At 41.2% G+C, this 17,609-nt stretch overlaps 1 pseudogene across 1 annotated transcript; it reads right to left on the bottom strand.

Annotated features, from left to right (window-relative positions):
* Positions 1 to 11,056: 11,056 nt before the first annotated feature.
* Positions 11,057 to 14,650, bottom strand: LOC309629543 (vacuolar protein sorting-associated protein 72 homolog; annotated as a pseudogene). The gene is made up of 4 exons: positions 14,645 to 14,650; positions 12,597 to 12,652; positions 11,461 to 11,973; positions 11,057 to 11,313 (listed from the first exon to the last, which is right to left on the bottom strand). The product of its transcript is annotated as a vacuolar protein sorting-associated protein 72 homolog (transcript).
* Between the last annotated feature and the right edge of the window lie 2,959 nt (positions 14,651 to 17,609).

Here is a 17,609-nt window from a genome sequence, read left to right as displayed (position 1 = left end):
TTACTCAGCCATAAAAAGAAATGAAAGTGAGTTATTTGTAGTGAGGTGGATGGACCTAGAGTCTGTCATACAGAGTGAAGTAAGTCAGAAAGAGAAAAACAAATACAGTATGCTAACACATATATATATGGAATCTAAAAAAAAAAAAAAAAGGTCATGAAGAACCTAGGGGCAAGACGGGAATAAAGGCACAGACCTACTAGAGAATAGACTTGAGGATACAGGGAGGGGGAAGGGTAAGCTGGGACAAAGCGAGAGAGTGGCATGGACATATATACACTACCAAAAGTAAAATAGATAGCTAGCGGGAAGCAGCCGCATAGCACAGGGAGACCAGCTCGGTGCTTTGTGACCACCTAAAGGGGTGGGATAGGGAGGGTGGGAGGGAGGGAGATGCAAGAGGGAAGAGATATGGGGACATATGTATATGTATAGCTGATTCACTTAGTTATAAACAGAAACTAACACACCATTGTAAAGCAATTATACTCCAATAAAGATGTTAAAAAAAAAAAAAATACAGTGAAGATTATGCCAAAAGCCTTCAGGAACAATTCAACCTCCAACCGAACCTGGGAAACATTTGCAAATAATCAGATTTTATAATGTAAAAATAACTGCAACATATTATGTGAAACTAAGTTCTTCTGAAGTCTCGATTAATCTAAAGTTCTTAGGAAGGAAGTGACTCACCAGCACTGTCATCTCATGATATTGGAAATGATTTCTCAGTCTTTCAGCCTTTATTTACAGTAAATACTTATTTGTTTGCCACACTTCAACAATGAAGATTGTGAATAAGAGAGAATACATATATTAGATTGGACGGTCTCATCGTTCTTTGTCCAAAAAGACCTCTAACAACTGACCACATTCTATGGATTTCAACTAAAATCCACACCTCGCAATATAACTCTCTCTCTTATGGCTCCCTAATCTGTATGTAATGGCAGCTCTTAATTTCCTCACTTTGAATAAATCCAATTAACTTTGACCATTTTCCCTGTCCTGCCTGGTTTAATTCCATCTTGCCAGTAAGTGAGACCCAGAAAATGCCAGAAAAGTCATGATAAATCCCAAGAAATTCCCAGATAGTATTTTAACGAATTTAACATGAGATGCAGCTGATTTTCATCATGTTCATAGAGCTCAATAAAAGAATGTCACACCACAGTCAAAATTGTATCAGTAGGGTATAACTTCAGTGCTCCATCTAGATTCCCATAGATCTCTCAGGAGCTTGTTTTGGAGAACTTCCTTCAAGCCACTGGACACACTCTTGTGCATTCTAATGACTGAGAGATTCAGGAGTATGAAAGTCCAGCTTCCTTGCCATAGGTTTGGAAAAACTGCATTTGTAAAACAAGAATTGATTGTCATAAAAAGGAGCAAAGATAAGAGACTTTGGCAATTAAAACTACAATTGTCATAATAAATTTGACAGAAAAGATGAAAAAAAAGAAGAGTAGATCTCTCAAAACACTGAGGAGAATTACAAAGAAATGGAAAATATATGGGGGGCTCAATTGAAGAGATTCATGAACAAGATACAAGAAGAAACTAAGAAAATGAAGTGAAAAAATAGTTGGAGACAAATTTCCTGAGCTGAGAAAAGACAGAGCCTATGATATTGAAGGCAACCACAAAGTGCCTAACAAACAGGATGAACTTAGGAAGACTCATTCTTAGTGATACCTTAATGAGATTTCAGACTACTGAAAATAATACAAAGATCCAAATTTGGCCACCAAAGAAGAACAGGTTACCTGCGAAGGAAGGAGAATCATAGAGACATCAGATTTCTCATCAGCAACATTAGCTGCTAGAAGATGATGGAATTATCCTTTAAAGTTATGAGTAGAAATTATTTTGAACCAAAAATTCTATTTCATAGCAAAATCCTGCATTTTTAGACAAAAAGTTTATCTCCACTAATCCTTTGTGAAAAGTAACTTGAGGCTGTAAACAGAAATATGAGGAAGACATGGAATCTAAGAAATATTATTTCTAGGACTTCCCTGGCAGTCCAGTGGTTAAGACTCCGCACTCCCAATACGGGGGGCACGGGTTCAATCCCTGGTCGGGGAAGATCCCACATGCTGCGTGGCATGGCCAAAAAAAAGAAATATTATTTCTAAAGCAGGAGTTCAATGAAAACATGTCCCAGGAGGAGAGCTGTGCAACAGAACTAGGAAACAATTGTTCCAAAATAGAATGGGAGGTGAGGGAATCCAAGAAAATTATGTCTAAGAAAAAAGTGTAGGGATTTCCCTGGTGGTCCAGTGGCTAAGACTCCGAGCTCCCAATGCAGGGGCCCCAGGTTTGATTCCTGTTCAGGGAACTAGATCCCACATGCTGCAACTAAAAGATCCCACATGCCACAACAAAGAGCCCGCATGCGACAACAAAGATCCTGTGTGACGCAACTAAGACCTGACTAAGCCAAATAAATAAATAAATTTTTTTTTAATTTTTTTAAAAAAAGAAAAAAGTGTATCCCATTCCATTCATTTTTTAAAAAAATTTTATTGGAGTATAGTTGATTTACAATATTGTGTTAGTTTCAGGTGTACAGCAAAGTGATTCAGTTATACATATACATATATTCATTCTTTTTCAGATTCTTTACCCATATAGGTTATTACAGAATATTGAGTTCTCTGTGTTATACAGTAGGTCCTTGTTGGTTATCTGTTTTATATATAGCAGTGTGTATGTGTTAATTCAAAGGTCCTAATTTATCCCTCTCCCCCCATGTTTCCCCTTTGGTAACCATAAGTTTGTCTTAGAAATATGTGTCTGTTTCTGTTTTGTAAATAAGTTCATTTGTATCATTTTTTAAAATTAGATTCCACATAAGAGTGATATCATATATTTGTCTTTGTCTGACTTACTTCACTTAGTATGATCATCTTTAGGTCCATCCATGTTGCTGCAAATGGCATTATTTTGTTCATTTTAAGGCTGAGTAATATTCCATTGTATATATGTACCACATCTTCTTTATCCATTCCTTTGTCAATGCCATTCCACTCTTTTTTTTTTTAATTTTATTTATTTTTGGCTGTGTTGGGTCTTCGTTGCTGCGTGCGGGCTTTCTCCAGTTGCAGCGAGCAGGGCCTACTCTTTGCTGTGGCGCACGGGCTTCTCATTGCCTGGCTTCTCCTGTTGCGGAGCACGGGCTCTAGGCACGCGGGCTTCAGTAGTTGCAGCATGCAGGCTCAGTAGTTGTGGCTCGCGGGCTCTAGAGCTCAGGTTCAGTAGTTGTGGTGCACAGGCTTAGTTGCTCCGCGGCATGTGGGATCTTCCTGGACCAAGGCTCGAACCCATGTCCCCTGCATTGGCAGGTGGATTCTTAACCACTGAGCCAGCAGGAAAGTCCCCACTCATTTTTAAATAGAGAAGCAAGTTGAGCTTAGCAGTTAGATTAAAACATATGTTTATTTTGTCATGGTGGGGAGGGGCAAAATATCAATTAGAAACTCCAAGAAAAATTAGCTGTATAAGACAAAAAATGACTTAAATATAAAAGAAACTAAAATATGGCATGATTTTGAGCAATTAAGCTGGGTAAGAACACTAAAGTGGAAGGAAAATATGTATAATGGATACTTTGGTATTCCACCTGTGCCCTTCTTCAGGGCTGACTCACCCATTCCCGCAGTTGCTGGTAATATCAAATGCTGGCTGCTCACATCTTCGTTCCTCACTGGCAATTGCCCTCAGCCTCAGAGAACTGTCTTGCCCAGGGTTACATTCTCTGTAGGACTGTCTGAAAGCTTAGTTGCAACCACACTGCACATCAGCTTCTCCCGATGCCCGATCCTGCCTTCCTCACTTCTTTGTGAGTGAATCTCCCAAGAGCACTCCCTATGCAGTTCTCCATCTCAGAGCCTGTTTCCAGGGAACCCAATGGAAGACACATTGTAAAGTCACAAAGGTAAAAGGGAGAGTGGAGAATTCAGAAAATTGCATGTGATTCTCCCTCTATAACTGGCACATAGCTTTCACGTGGAGAGATGGAGAGGTGAAGAGAGGAAATTAACAGAGCTATGTGGAGGCCAGAGACTAAAGAGATCTGGATGCTACACTATGGAGATTGCCCGGAACGTCAAAGCTGTATGACCCTGGGCTGTGGTGAGGAAAATGAGACACTGTCTCTGAAAATGCTTTGTGATGAGATTCAAATGTAAATGATCAACAGACTTCAGCCTATGATGTTTGAGCGTGCCCACAGGCCTGATAAACCGGGCCAACCACAAGTCTATTTACAACAAGAACTAAGAGAATCCTACCCTATGGGGAAAAGGCATCAGATATAAAAGCTGGTCTAATAACAGTGTTTATTGGAAGAGGGCACGATTCTGAGTTACGAAGTGTCGCTTGGATTTGCCCACCCTGCCCTCACTGACCTCCACCCCCAGCCCCAGTGAACTTTGTGGCAATGGGGGATGGAGAGAAGGAGAGAGGACAGAGGAAGAATCATGAAGGAGAAGCTATGCATAAAAACAGGAAGAACTGGGGCAGTAGAGCTCTGTAAGACCGTTGGCACAAATAGCCCTGCTTCATCATGTGACCCAAAACTGGGAGAGACATATATTATCTACTTCTGCCAGGAATACAGTGTGGCTCTGGCATCCTGAGAACTCCAAAAAGCGCTATGCACAGTTGCCACCAAAGGAATCCCACACATCTGCAGCAGTGGTGCTCAGAAGAAGAGATAGATCCCATGGAAAGCAGCTCAGCCCCGGGCCCCAGAGGCAGGGAAGTGCCCCATGATTGGAGGCCTACACAGAAGGAAGCCAGAGCAGCAGGGGGAAAAAATGGGGGCCATATGTGGTACCCAGCAGAAACCATGTGGGACTCCCAGCAATAAATGCTGGACTCTTTTCCAGAAGCAGAGGTCCTGCAATTATAGATGAGAGTCAGAGAAATCTGTGTTGCTACTGTTAAAGTCATCCCATTTCAACAAGGATTTATGTAGCCTGGGGAAGCATAGTAATAATTACTATTATTATTTACCAGATAATAGCAATCTTTATAAGAAAAAAATGCCTTTCATTTCTTATTAATCACTGCCTAGCCTAATCCCCTACAAACGGGTGCTGAATAAATGTTGACTAAATGAATAAATAAATGCATGACTACTTTATTATCTCAGGTTTCCCTGAAACTGGAACATAAAAGATATTATGTTAAGGTGTAAAGAATGGCACATCAGGCTCATAATCAAAGGATGACTAGTGAATGACATCAAAGTCCACAGATTCTGGGATGTTGCAGAAGCACTGAAACTTCCATGAGTGTATCATCTGTAGTCTGAAGACTCCTCAGGAATTGATCATATTTTCCATCTGCAGTATCTCCTTGGGGTGGTAAATGTCATATGCTACTACCTCCTGGGTAAATAGCATATCATTCTCTGCGCCTGTCTAAAACTCTAAGGAGAGTTATTTGTCATCAAGTGTGTCTTTCCACTGGGCAAAAGCTGGGTCCTCAGTGTTTGCTAATCATTCAGAGTGTGTCTTGAGCTGCACCAAAACCTGGATCAGTTTCTCCTGCTCAGTAGTGGTGAGTTACAGATGTGGTCCTACCTTCTTCTTGGCATTGCCAACAGCAATGTGCTTTGACCTCTATCAATAAGAATTTAGAACACATTTCCTCCTTTTCAACTAAAATCTTTGTCCCAAGTAAAACTTCTGCCAACTAGACCTCATCTGAATGCTTCTGTGCTAGGCCCCAGGACTCATTTGGGTTTGAGCCCAATCTGTTCAGAAACCACACGTTGAAAATAAATAAATAAATAAATATGTAGAGTATGGGGGTGTTCAAATAATTGTATGAACGAAAAATATCTTTTAAACAAAATTTTCTACATCTTTTCTTTCTTTTTTTACCTGTAACTATTTATTCCCTCCCCTTTAACACACCTTGGCAGGAATAGCCTAACGGGTTTCGTCCAATAAACATGGCTCAACCTATTTTTCTTATCAGATTTCTCTCTCCTGAAAAGTTTTCTGAAGTGAGGAACGATATTATTGCCCTCAACTGTAACATGATCTATTTCTCTGGTCTCCTTTAAGCTGTTTATCATTTGCTTCACTATTTCAGATGGAATTAATCTTCGAAAAACAGATAACACTCTAAGATGTTTTATGGCTAAAAGCTCCATCAAGACTTTTTCACAACTTGTTAATGGAACAGAAAGCAGCCAGGTAACTTCATTGCCGGTGCTGTAATAAATGCTTACTCCTGCATTCGCTAAAGCCATCAGCGTTACTTCACAGACATTGAGGAAACCTCTTTGTTTCATAAATCATTGAAATATTTCAGGACCTTCTGCATGAGCCAGAGATATTCTCAGAGAGTTGAGCATCAATAACAATGAAACTGACATGACAACATGCAACAGCAATCTGAAACATTGTATGGGGAGTTCCAGCCTGCCTTTCATTGGAGGAATACTAAAAATAAGTACATTTCACCACTTCTCCTCCCCCAACGCAGGCGAGCACGCCACTTAGGCAACTTATTACTTCTAGGGCTAATTAAGCCTTTTTTCCTTAATAGAGACACTATAACCAGACTTAATACATGATGGAAATTTTAAATTTCAATCTACTTATACGGAATGAATCTAAAATATATAAATTAGTTGAACATATTATGCATTATCGGTGAACTCGACTTGCAATATTTTACAATGGAGGATCCTGCTCAGGGACAGCTTCTTTTTTTTTATTAATTTTTATTGGAGTATAGTTGCTGTACAATGTTGTGTTACAGCAAAGTGAATCAGTTATACGCATACATATATCCCCTCTTTTTTGGATTTCCTTCCCATTTAGGTCACCACAGAGCATTGAATAGAGTTCCCTGTGCTATACAGTAGGTTCTCATTAGTTATCTATTTTATAGATAGTAGTATAATATGTCAATCCCAATCTACCAATTCATCCCACCCTCCCTTCCCCCCTTGGTATCCATACGTTTGTCAGAGACAGCTTCTTATTGGCAAAATAGGTAAGTCCCACCAAAAGAAATGAACTTGGTCTTTGTGAGACTCATTCTCTTTTCCAGTTGCTCAGGCCAAAACTCTTAGAATCATCCTTGATTTCTCTTTCTTTGACACCCCACATTCAACCCTGAGCAAACCCTGACAGTCCTAAGTTAACATAACTGGAATCCAGCATCTCAGCACCTCCACAGTCGCCGCCTGATGTAAGCATCTCCAAGCTGGTTTTCCAGCTTCCTCCTTCACCCCTCTATAATCTATTCTCCACCAGAAAGCAGAAGATCCTTTAAAAATGTAAGTCACATCCCGTCACTCCTTGGCTTCCATCTCACTGAGACTAAAAGACAAAGACCGACCAAGGTTTAGAAAACCCTCCGCTGCCTTTCTGAGCTCATCCCCACCATTGACCCTCAATTATTCACGTCTAGCCAGTCTGGCTTCCTCCTGCCCTTCACCTTCTGCTCTTGCCTGAAGAAGGTCTTTGCACTTGATATGCCCTCTGCCTAGAATCAATTTCTGCAAGATATCCATGTGGTCGGCTCTCTCAGTTGCTTCAGAACTCTGCTCAAACAGTACCTTATTGGGGAGGTTTGGCCATCATACATAAAAGAGCTCATGGACTGGATCCAATTTATGTGCCTCTGCAGATTTGTTCTGTTCCACCTGTCCCCAGGTATCACCAGTTTGCCCTGCTTCCCAGGTAGAGGAGCCCCAGTAAATGCAGTGCATGTGATCAAAACCCTGATGTCATCTCTTACCTTTGCTGGCTGATTCAACTCTTCCTTCTGGGAGAGGGTCAACCCTCGGCAGCTCCTGAATCCGGGGTCAACCCAGCTGGACCCATGAAGGTTCCAGCCACCCCAGTAGCTGCCCAGAGAGGCCAGATAACACAAACCAGAAGTGAATTTGATCATTGAGAGACCAGAAATAGAAGGAAATCAACATAAGTTGCTCTCCTTCTCTCGTTTGTTCCCCCAAGTATGAAGCTCCATATCGACTCTCTGGGAATGTCCTGAGTGACCCACCTGTTTCTTCTGAGGCTGTGAGCAGTTCAAAAATGCACCACCTTTTACTTGTTTTCCTGATTGCTCTGCTTTGCATTCCTTTCTCCCTCACCTTTACTGCTCTGAGATTGCACCTCCCAAAAGTATTAGGATGTAAGCTTTGTCTCAGGCTCTGTGTCCTAGGGAATCTAAGATATGCATACACACACTCGTGCGCGCACACACACACACACACACACACACACACACACTCACAGAGCTATACTCCAAACCCTGATCCTGCTATATTTCTCTTCACTGCTTGTAGTCAGCTATCTTTACGTCTATCTCCCACTGTGAAATGGAAACCGCATGAGATCACTGACTTGGTTTCTTTTGTTTGATGCAGTATTCCCAGTAGCTAGGACAGTGCCTAGCACCTATAGGCATTTAATAAAAGTTTAGAAAATAAAAAAATGAGAAGTGTGTTTGCAAGTGTGGAATTTAGCTCCAAAAACACAGAAACTAGAGAAGTTCAGGTTTTTATACGTGACCTGCCTTTTGATGTTAAAAGTCCCATCTGGAAGTTTTCCTATTCTTCTTCCTCTCCTAATTTCACCAAATCTCACTGGCTACCTCTCAACTCAAAACTTAACTTCCAAAACTCCCTTCCTCCACTTAGGCTCACTTCTGATATCACCATTTCCATAATAATACTAATCATTTTTTTTCAATGCCCCTAGATGGGGCACATACATACCTAAGGTGTACTTTATGCATTTTACCCATTCTCACACAACTACATAATATCCTAAAGTAGATTCAGCCTGTCTGTATCCACCACACACCCCCTCATAGACATGCACGGGGACGTCCCCTCCCCACATCCAAGCCCCTCATGCTGATCCTGCATTAATAATGACTACTCATTACTGAGTGCATACGATGTGCCAGGCATGGTGGTGGACATTCGGTCCTCACAACAACCCTGAAAAGTGTGAAAATATCTTAAAACTCATTCATACTAAAATGTTTGGGACTTAACTACTGTATGTTCCCCTCAGAGTTATTTGCCTGGAGGAAGCTGACATAGTCAACGGCAATGAATCCCTCTGTTACGAGTTCATGCATCAGGAAGCAAGGACTCCAGGGGAAAGCAAGGCTCCTTCCTTCCTTATACTCCTGAATTCACAGTCCTGTCCAAAGCAATGATTCTCTGCTTTGTAACTGTCCTGGAATTGCGTCGTGAGACTATGTTCCATCTCTTTATGTCATTGAAAGCTCCTTGAGATCAGACATGGCTTTTATTTCTTAGGTGTTCCTGGAAAACTGCATTTGTCTCTTATCCTAGCCTCCCATCTCCCTCTGCTGTAGCCTGTCTGTACTTCCACCAACTGATTCATTCTCCCAGACAGTGGTCTCCAAAGTGGGAGTGCGCAGATCCAGGTAATGAACAAGATGAGTTTGGGGGTTTGCAGAAACATATATTTATTATGTGTGTGTATGTATGTGTATATATATAATATATATAGATTTTAAAAATAAAAAATTATATAAGCTTTATTACATTTCATATACATAGACTCATACTGCTGTCTTCCCCTGGTCTATATGTAAGAATGTCAAGGGTACATAACATACATGAGACACCTAAACACAGAGCAGATGACCAGGACCCTGTTGCCGCTCTTGTATATTTAGTGCTTTACAGTTTAGGTATATCCAGGTAACAGTGAGGTTACAAACTATATAACTGAGTTTTAGCTAACTCTGGGAAATGGACACCTGGCTTAAAAATTCCTGCAAAGAAGCCATCTATGGACAAGAATATCAGTTTTGCAAGCTCAAATGAACAAGAAAATGGCAGCAGTAACACATTTACCCCAGTACAGATTTTTTTTTTTTTAATTTATTTATGGCTGTGTTGGGTCTTCGTTTCTGTGCGAGGACTTTCTCTAGTTGCGGCAAGCGGGGGCCACTCTTCCTCGCGGTGCGCGGGCCTCTCACTATCGTGGCCTCTCTTGTTGCAGAGCACAGGCTCCAGACACGCAGGCTCGGTAATTGTGGCTCACGGGACCAGTTGCTCCACGTCATGTGGGATCTTCCCAGACCAGGGCTCGAACCCGTGTCCCCTGCATTAGCAGGCAGATTCTCAACCACTGAGCCACCAGGGAAGCCCCCAGATTTTTCATCTAACACATTATAATATAAAATCAGTGACAAGAAAGTGGCTAAAAAAATTCAAAGCTATCCAGAAGACCATTTAAAACATAGATTTACATTTATTTTCATTAACAGTGAACTTCATCCTATATATATGTATATATATATGTGTGTGTATATGTATATTGTGTGTGTATAATATCTTGACATATTGGTTAATGACTTTGATATGCATATGTAGAATTGTGCTTTGAAGTAAAAGCTAATGATAATTCGAACCAGTCACAATTCAGAAGACATTTTTTAAAATAAGCATCTGAAGCAAAGAGACAAGCCGCTGCAATTTTTGGAAAGATGTTTAAATTAGGCATTACTCAATCCACTGTCTTACAAAATTTCAGGAAACATGTAATTTCCTTTTAACAGTGAGAAACAAAAGGCTATGTGCAATTACAGATATCTTTTTTTTTTTTTTTTGCTTTGGTGAGTGCTGAAATAATACATACAAAATGATATGGTACAAACCAACATGGACACCTTTGTCAGAAAATACAGGACTTTTTAACCAGATTAAAACTCTTCTAAAGAATTTCAGTGGAATCTGAACCCATTTTGATAAGATGCATGGAAAACATTGCTGAAATTTTGTTTTTTCATCTTTCTATTTTATTAGATTAAAAAACACAAACAAAACCAGTAGGAACTAAGGGAAAAGATGGGGAAAGAAATACAGGAAAGGGCTGGACAAAAATCAGAGATGACAGGAGAAGCGGAAGGTGAGGGGGTGGGGGGAGACATTAAGAGCCCCAAGTCAGAGCAGGAAAGAGGTTTCTGAGAACAAGACATCGCTTCATTTGATGACAATTTTCTGGCGCATGGCTCAGGGCCCAGAGCCTCAGAGGGGCTCAGGAGGTGATGGACCAGGTTCCCAGGGCTGAGGCAGTGGGCAGAAGCCCACGGACAGTGATATACTTTTTGTAGGCCTCAGGGATGATCTTGAAGCTGGAGCAGTGGCGTGGCGGATGTCTGTAACAGGGTCCTGGTTTAGGGCCGGGCGATCGGTCACTGGGCAGACCTCTCCAACAGGGACCTTTGGGGACTGCCCTTGGAGGAACCATTCCTCAACTGTCCCCTCATCCCTAAAATTCAAAGCTATCCAGAAGGCCATTTAAAACATAGATTTACATTTATTTTCATTAACAGTGAAATTCATCCTATATATATGTATATATATATATATATATATATATGGGTGTGTATATGTATATGTGTGTGTGTCCCTAAAAGTGATGAAGGCACGTGGAACACAAGCAGGAGGGATGATGGGCCCAGGGCCAGCACCGGGAGTCCCTGAAGAAGTTGTGGGAGCAGGATCAAGTCCTTCTACGTCGACTTCCTCTTCTTTAGGGCCTGGATCCCCAACAAGTGGCACTGTCACTGAATGGGAGGTGGCGATGGACCCCGGGCACTTCCGCCTCTTGGGAACCTGCTTCCTTCCGTCAGCCTCGGGCCACTCATGTGTCTCCAGTGAATGTCAGTCAAGCTCCTCTGTGACTTTGGCCTCCCCGAGCAGCTCTTCCACTCCCAGTGGGGCCTCTCTCGCCCCCGTGACCGGCCCTGTTTCTCCTGTACCTGAAGGAATGTGGTGTGTGCACAGCTGTAGATGGACACAGGAGCTTCCCACGGCCAGAGGCACTGTCCTGTAGTTCTGGCGGGAGAAGTGCCTTCTCTTCTCGGCTTTTCTGAGCGCCACCAGCCCAGGTGCTGCTGACATTTTGAGGCCTCAAGCTCTTGAGAGGCTCCTTGTTCTCCCTTTTTTTAATAAATTTATTTATTTTATTTATTTTTTGGCTGCCTTGGGTCTTCGTTGCTGCCCGCGGGCTTTCTCTAGTTGCGGCGAGCGGGGGCTACTCTTCGTTGTGGTGCGCGGGCTTCTCACTGCGGTGGCTTCTCTTGTTGCGGAGCACGGGTTCTAGGTGTGCGGGCTTCAGTAGTTGTGGCTCACAGGCTCAGTAGTTGTGGCACACGGGGTTAGTTGCTCCGCGACATGTGGGATCTTCCCGGACCAGGGTTCTAACCCGTGTCCCCTCCATTGGCAGGCGGATTCTTAACCACTGCGCCACCAGGGAAGCCCTTCTTATCCTCCTTGATGGCAGCTCCATGCCTCCTTCTCGGCTATTCTCCATCACCGGAGTGTTCAGTCCCCTTCTCCACGTCAAAGTCAGAGTCTACTGCATCCTCTGTGTCTGACTGGTCCCCTTGGTCCTCATCATCTCCTGAGTCCTCTGTGAAACTCCATAAGCTATCCGGTAGAGTTCATCCTCCCCCCTTGCCCTCAAGAGCCCAGAGAGCTGGCGCCCTGAGGTCTTCTGAGGGCCCAGCCCCCCAAACTCCAACCGCTCGTGGCCCCTGCACCTCCCCCAGCCACTGCTCACACAGCATGGTCCTCGGAGCTCAGAGCCCACACCACTACCTGCAGGCCGCCGGCAGCCTGGAAATTATTTTTAAATCAAGAATTGGGACAAATTACACAGTGTTATGAGTTTGATATATAATGAAAGTATCCCTATTTCTATTTTACCAAGTCTCAGCATATGGTTTTTGCTTGGTTGTGTTTCAATAATAAAATACATGAAGAATTTCTTCTTTTTTCAAACCGTCAAAAGTAAAATATAGGCATGAGATATATTCTCAACAGTAAATTACTTCTTTAATGGTAAAGCTGTGTAAGTAATGGGGCCACTCCTTTTACCAACTGTTTTAAAGGATTTTGGCTAAGATTACTGAGGCAGATCATATGTGACATTCATTCACCCTGCTCTACACAGGCAAGCACAGAACACCATCAGTGCGGTTAATTTAAGTTTACTTTTTTTAATCTTTAAAATATGGTTGACGCTTTAGGAACAAATTGAAATGGAAAGTAACCATGAACATATTTTCTACAACGCAGAGATATGCTTATGGCAAAGTACTCAAAAGGGCTAAAAACATATATTTACAGAAAGACAAGTGTTCCAGACATGCTAAGCTTTTCTATGATGACAAGCAGGCTATCAATAACATGCTACCTATCAAGTATTTTTTAAATGACAATAACAATAACATTAATAACACAATCTGTCTCTTCAAGGTTGAAGTAATGTTTCAATAGTAAATAAGAAAGAACTACCTTTTCTTCTGAAAAAGAAGAAAAGAGAGAAACTCAGGCTACTGACAGAGCACATTGGAAAAGGATATATAGAAAGATGTCCATTGTTATGTAATTTGGATACAAAACTATATTAGTAAATATATCATCTATTTTTTAAAATCTCATATCAGCACATTCTAAAACCTTGGAAATAAGATTTTTGTAACCAGTTTTAACTCTTCCAAACAAAGAATTTCAGTGGAATTTTGATAACAATGAAAAATGGTAAAACCTATTTATCTCTTTGCAAGAACAACTGATTGACATCAGAGAAGATAGAAACCTACTAGCCACATTTTAACAAAAGCTTTTCCATAACTGGTGAATGGAATTTATTTAAAACAGCCAATAAAGGAAATTTTTCCATTTGGATTTATGTGCCTTTGTGAGATATAGTCCTCAATTGCAAAAACCACTACAACAAAGTACTGAAAAAAAGTGAATTAAGAAAGACATTTAAATGGTTGTATCAGAAAAATTTTAAGTTTCAGAAAACAGTGAAGCATATTCAAATTTAACAGTAATCTCGGTGAGAGCAAAAAGACTTTTGTACCATTACTAATGAAAATAAAAATAAAACAATAATTGCATATTTCATCATGAGCTCAGCCTCTTTGGGTTATAATGGTATAGACTTTATGATATGCATAACAGGTATTGACACAGTAGTTTGTCTATAATTTGGAAATAAATAAATATACATATAGTGAGGATGTATACTGGATTTTTTTTTACTAATAGGGACCTGCAAATAAAACATTTTGGAAGGCCATGTGCCCTATGCCAGGGCTATTTAGTGTGTTCTGTGAACCCACCACATCAGTGTGACATGTGAGATCATTGGAAATGCAAATTATGAGGCTCCATCCCAGACTTACTGAATCAGAATCTTTGGGTAAGGGGTCAGGAATATGTGTTTTAACAAAACCTTCAAGTGATTCTCTGATGCACATCAGATCTGTTCAAGATCTTGCTCTTTCAGAGCTGCCTGTTGGATACTAAATTAAGGCCAAACTTCTCACCATATCATTCAAAGGCTCTCCAAATCCAGCCAAGCCTCCTTTAACAGTCTATTTCCATGACCCCCCACCATGTTGGATGTCCCAGGTGTTCTTGGGTGCCCCCTTCTTCCCTCCTCTCTGCCTCGTTTATGTTCTTTTCCTCACTGGATTCATACCAGCCCTATTATGTCTGCTTAACCAAAATCTCCACAACCTTCAATACCTGCCTCAAAAGTAACCTATTCTAAGAAGATTTGCATGATTTTAGAAGAAGGGGAAAAAAACTTACCTGCATGTTCTCTCTCCCTTTTTTTTTTAATGCCCAGAGCATCTTGTTTGTTTATTTGCCCTGGCACTGACTGTGTTGCATCATGCATTATAGTCATGCAGGCACTTATCTCATTCCCTCTGTAGATTGCAGGCTCCTTGAGAGAGAGACTTTATTCATCTTCCTTTATCCCCTAGTTTAGCACAGTCCTAGCAGACTCTCAATAGTTTGCTACAGAGTTGAAATAAAGTCCCATAACTGAGCTCTGCCCACACCGTGGGCTTCCTTCATCATGCTGTTGGGGACATTGCCTCACCATGGAGAACCTGGATTTCCCATGGACTTTTCTGTATACACTGACTGTCTCTTGCCCTCATGTTGCATTTCTGAGCTGGAAGAGCCTTCCTTCTCACTTAGTCATGACTGGAGCTCAACACTGAGCCACAAATGATGATCAAAACCAAAAATGGTTATCATGTTTGAGGCTTACCAGTGTCAGACACTCTACCATGTATGACTATGTCCTTCTGCCCTGGCGATGACTCTGTTTGGTGGGCATGTTACAACTCCCATTTTACCAGGTGAGGAGACTAAGATGCGGAGAGGCTAAGGATTAAGTAACTGACTCAAGGTCACAGGGCTAACAGAGCGGTAGAGCCAGGACTGGAATCCAGGTTGGCCAGCTCCAGAGCCTTCAGAGTTAACCTCTCCATTACCCTACTAACCACAGAAGATAACATTGCTCCAGGGTCTTCCTTACATCATCTCCAAGTCACCAGCACTCATAACCACATGAAAAAGCCATGTGCACTAGATTCAATCTCGATGAAAATATAAAAACTATGATTTTACTATAAAATTTCAACTTAAATCTAGATCAAAGATATCTAAGTTACTCTTCATTTGGGCTATAATCTCATATTCCAAAACTTAAATGCTTAAAAAGAAAGCTTTGTCTAATTTTAGATTACTAGCTCAAATAAAGCACAAAGTTAATACTACTTTTCCTCTAAAGTAATCAGTACAAAGAGTCCTTTTCTTCCTATAGTAAAATATGTCATAGAACTCGAACTAGTAGGCAATCACTATCTTTTCTTCATAAGAAAAAAAAGCCTTTCAAATATGTACCATAACCTCTGAAAAATACAATTATCTTCCCTAAGAATTGAGGCATTTTTTTTCTGACAAAAAAGATGGGCAATTGATCTATAGTTCTTTTCTTCCTCAAAAAATTATTGTATATTGTGTAATGATCATTATAATTAAAAATTAAGATGGCTTGCAATAATTTCACCATTATTTGATTCAAAATCTTTATAAAATATTGGCATTTTCCAACATTTATTTTTCCTGTCTATGTTCCACTTAAGGCCAAATTTTCAAACCCAGCTGCCAAATTACACATATAATTACTGCATTTGAGCACAAAAATGTGATAATTGCTTACACAATTTCAGAGGCCAGCTTGAGGCTCCTTTCCAAATTTGTTTTACATGTACAGTGTGGTGTATGTAGTTTTATATGAAAATGGGGGAAAGTAGAATTCATGTTTTGTCTGGGTGATACATGAAAATAGGTACAAAATAAAGCCTTTCTATAAATGTCTAGGTCTGTCTTCACATTTTCTCCCCATAGATCTTTATAAAAGAAAAGTCTTAAAGAGCAGCTCAAACTTGAGCTGGAGTTGGAGTCATGGCAATGGAAGGGGATGATGGCTGGTATAACGCCGTGAACAGAACAGATGCCTATTTTGTGGGTGGTTGACATGTTGTCATGAGGTATTCATCTGTCTATGAACTGCCTCTGTCAACCTGGCTAAGAAAAGATAAAGATGATATAAGGCCCACAAAGGTACAGTCAGCCAAGACAACACCAACCTCAGTAGAGCAGAGTGGCTGAGCACTGGAGACTGGGGGTTTACCCTTCCAGCTTTGCCTGATGGTTGACATAATGTTTGGCAAATATCCACCATGGACATAGCTCACAATGGGTACTCTTAGTGGAAGGTTTGGTTCAAGAGAAAGAAAAGAGGGCTTCCCTGGTGGCGCAGTGGTTGAGAATCTGCCTGCCAATGCAGGGGACATGGGTTTGAGCCCTGGTCTGGGAGGATCCCACGTGCTGCGGAGCAACTAGGCCCGTGAGCCACAATTACTGAGCCTGCGCGTCTGGAGCCTGTGCTCCGCAACAAGGGAGGCCACGATAATGAGAGGCCCACGCACCGTGATGAAGAGTGGCCCCCACTTGCCACAACTAGAGAAAACCCTCGCACAGAAACGAAGACCCACCACAGCCATAAATAAATAAATAAAAATTAAAAAAAAAAAAGAGAAAGAAAAGAAACAAGATCTAGGTAGTCATACACATTAGTGAAATGATCTGAGATACTTTTGTTTCTGCACAAATAGGATAGAAAATTATGCCCAGTTACACATAAGCTAATACCTAGGCTCAAAAAATATACTTGCCAAGCTCAAGGACTATGAATCTGATCTCTGACTAGCAGACATCTGACTGTGGAACTTACCAGAAGAAATTAGGCCAGAAGTCCACTAAACAATGAAAGAAGCTCTATTGTCAAAGAAACCCTCAGAAAGATCATCCTCCCCAAGGCCCACCTGAAATCATCATAACATATCTTGAGCACTTGATGTATGTGAAGCAATGTTCTAAGCATTTTGCATGCATTCATTCCCTCTTTACATGCTTACTAATCCTAAAAGACGAGGACTATTATTAACCTCATTTTGCATCTGAGGACACTGAAGCGCAAAGAGTTTAAGAAATTTGCCCAAGTTCAGACAATTAGAAAGTAGAAAAGCCAGTTATTAGAACCCAGGCATTCTGACTCCAAAGCCTTTACTTTTAACCCCAATACCATGTTGCTTATCGGATAAAGCCAAGGAAAATAATGGACAAGGGATAGCCTCCCAAAGAGAAGACCCTGGGCAGCCAACATGGTCCTCCATAGAATTCACTATTAGAATGC

This window comes from Balaenoptera borealis, assembly GCF_965194805.1.
Source record: "Balaenoptera borealis genome assembly, chromosome: 5".
Taxonomy (NCBI): domain Eukaryota; kingdom Metazoa; phylum Chordata; class Mammalia; order Artiodactyla; family Balaenopteridae; genus Balaenoptera; species Balaenoptera borealis.
Note: the sequence above shows the minus strand (reverse complement) of the source record. Positions and strands in the feature narration are given on the sequence as shown.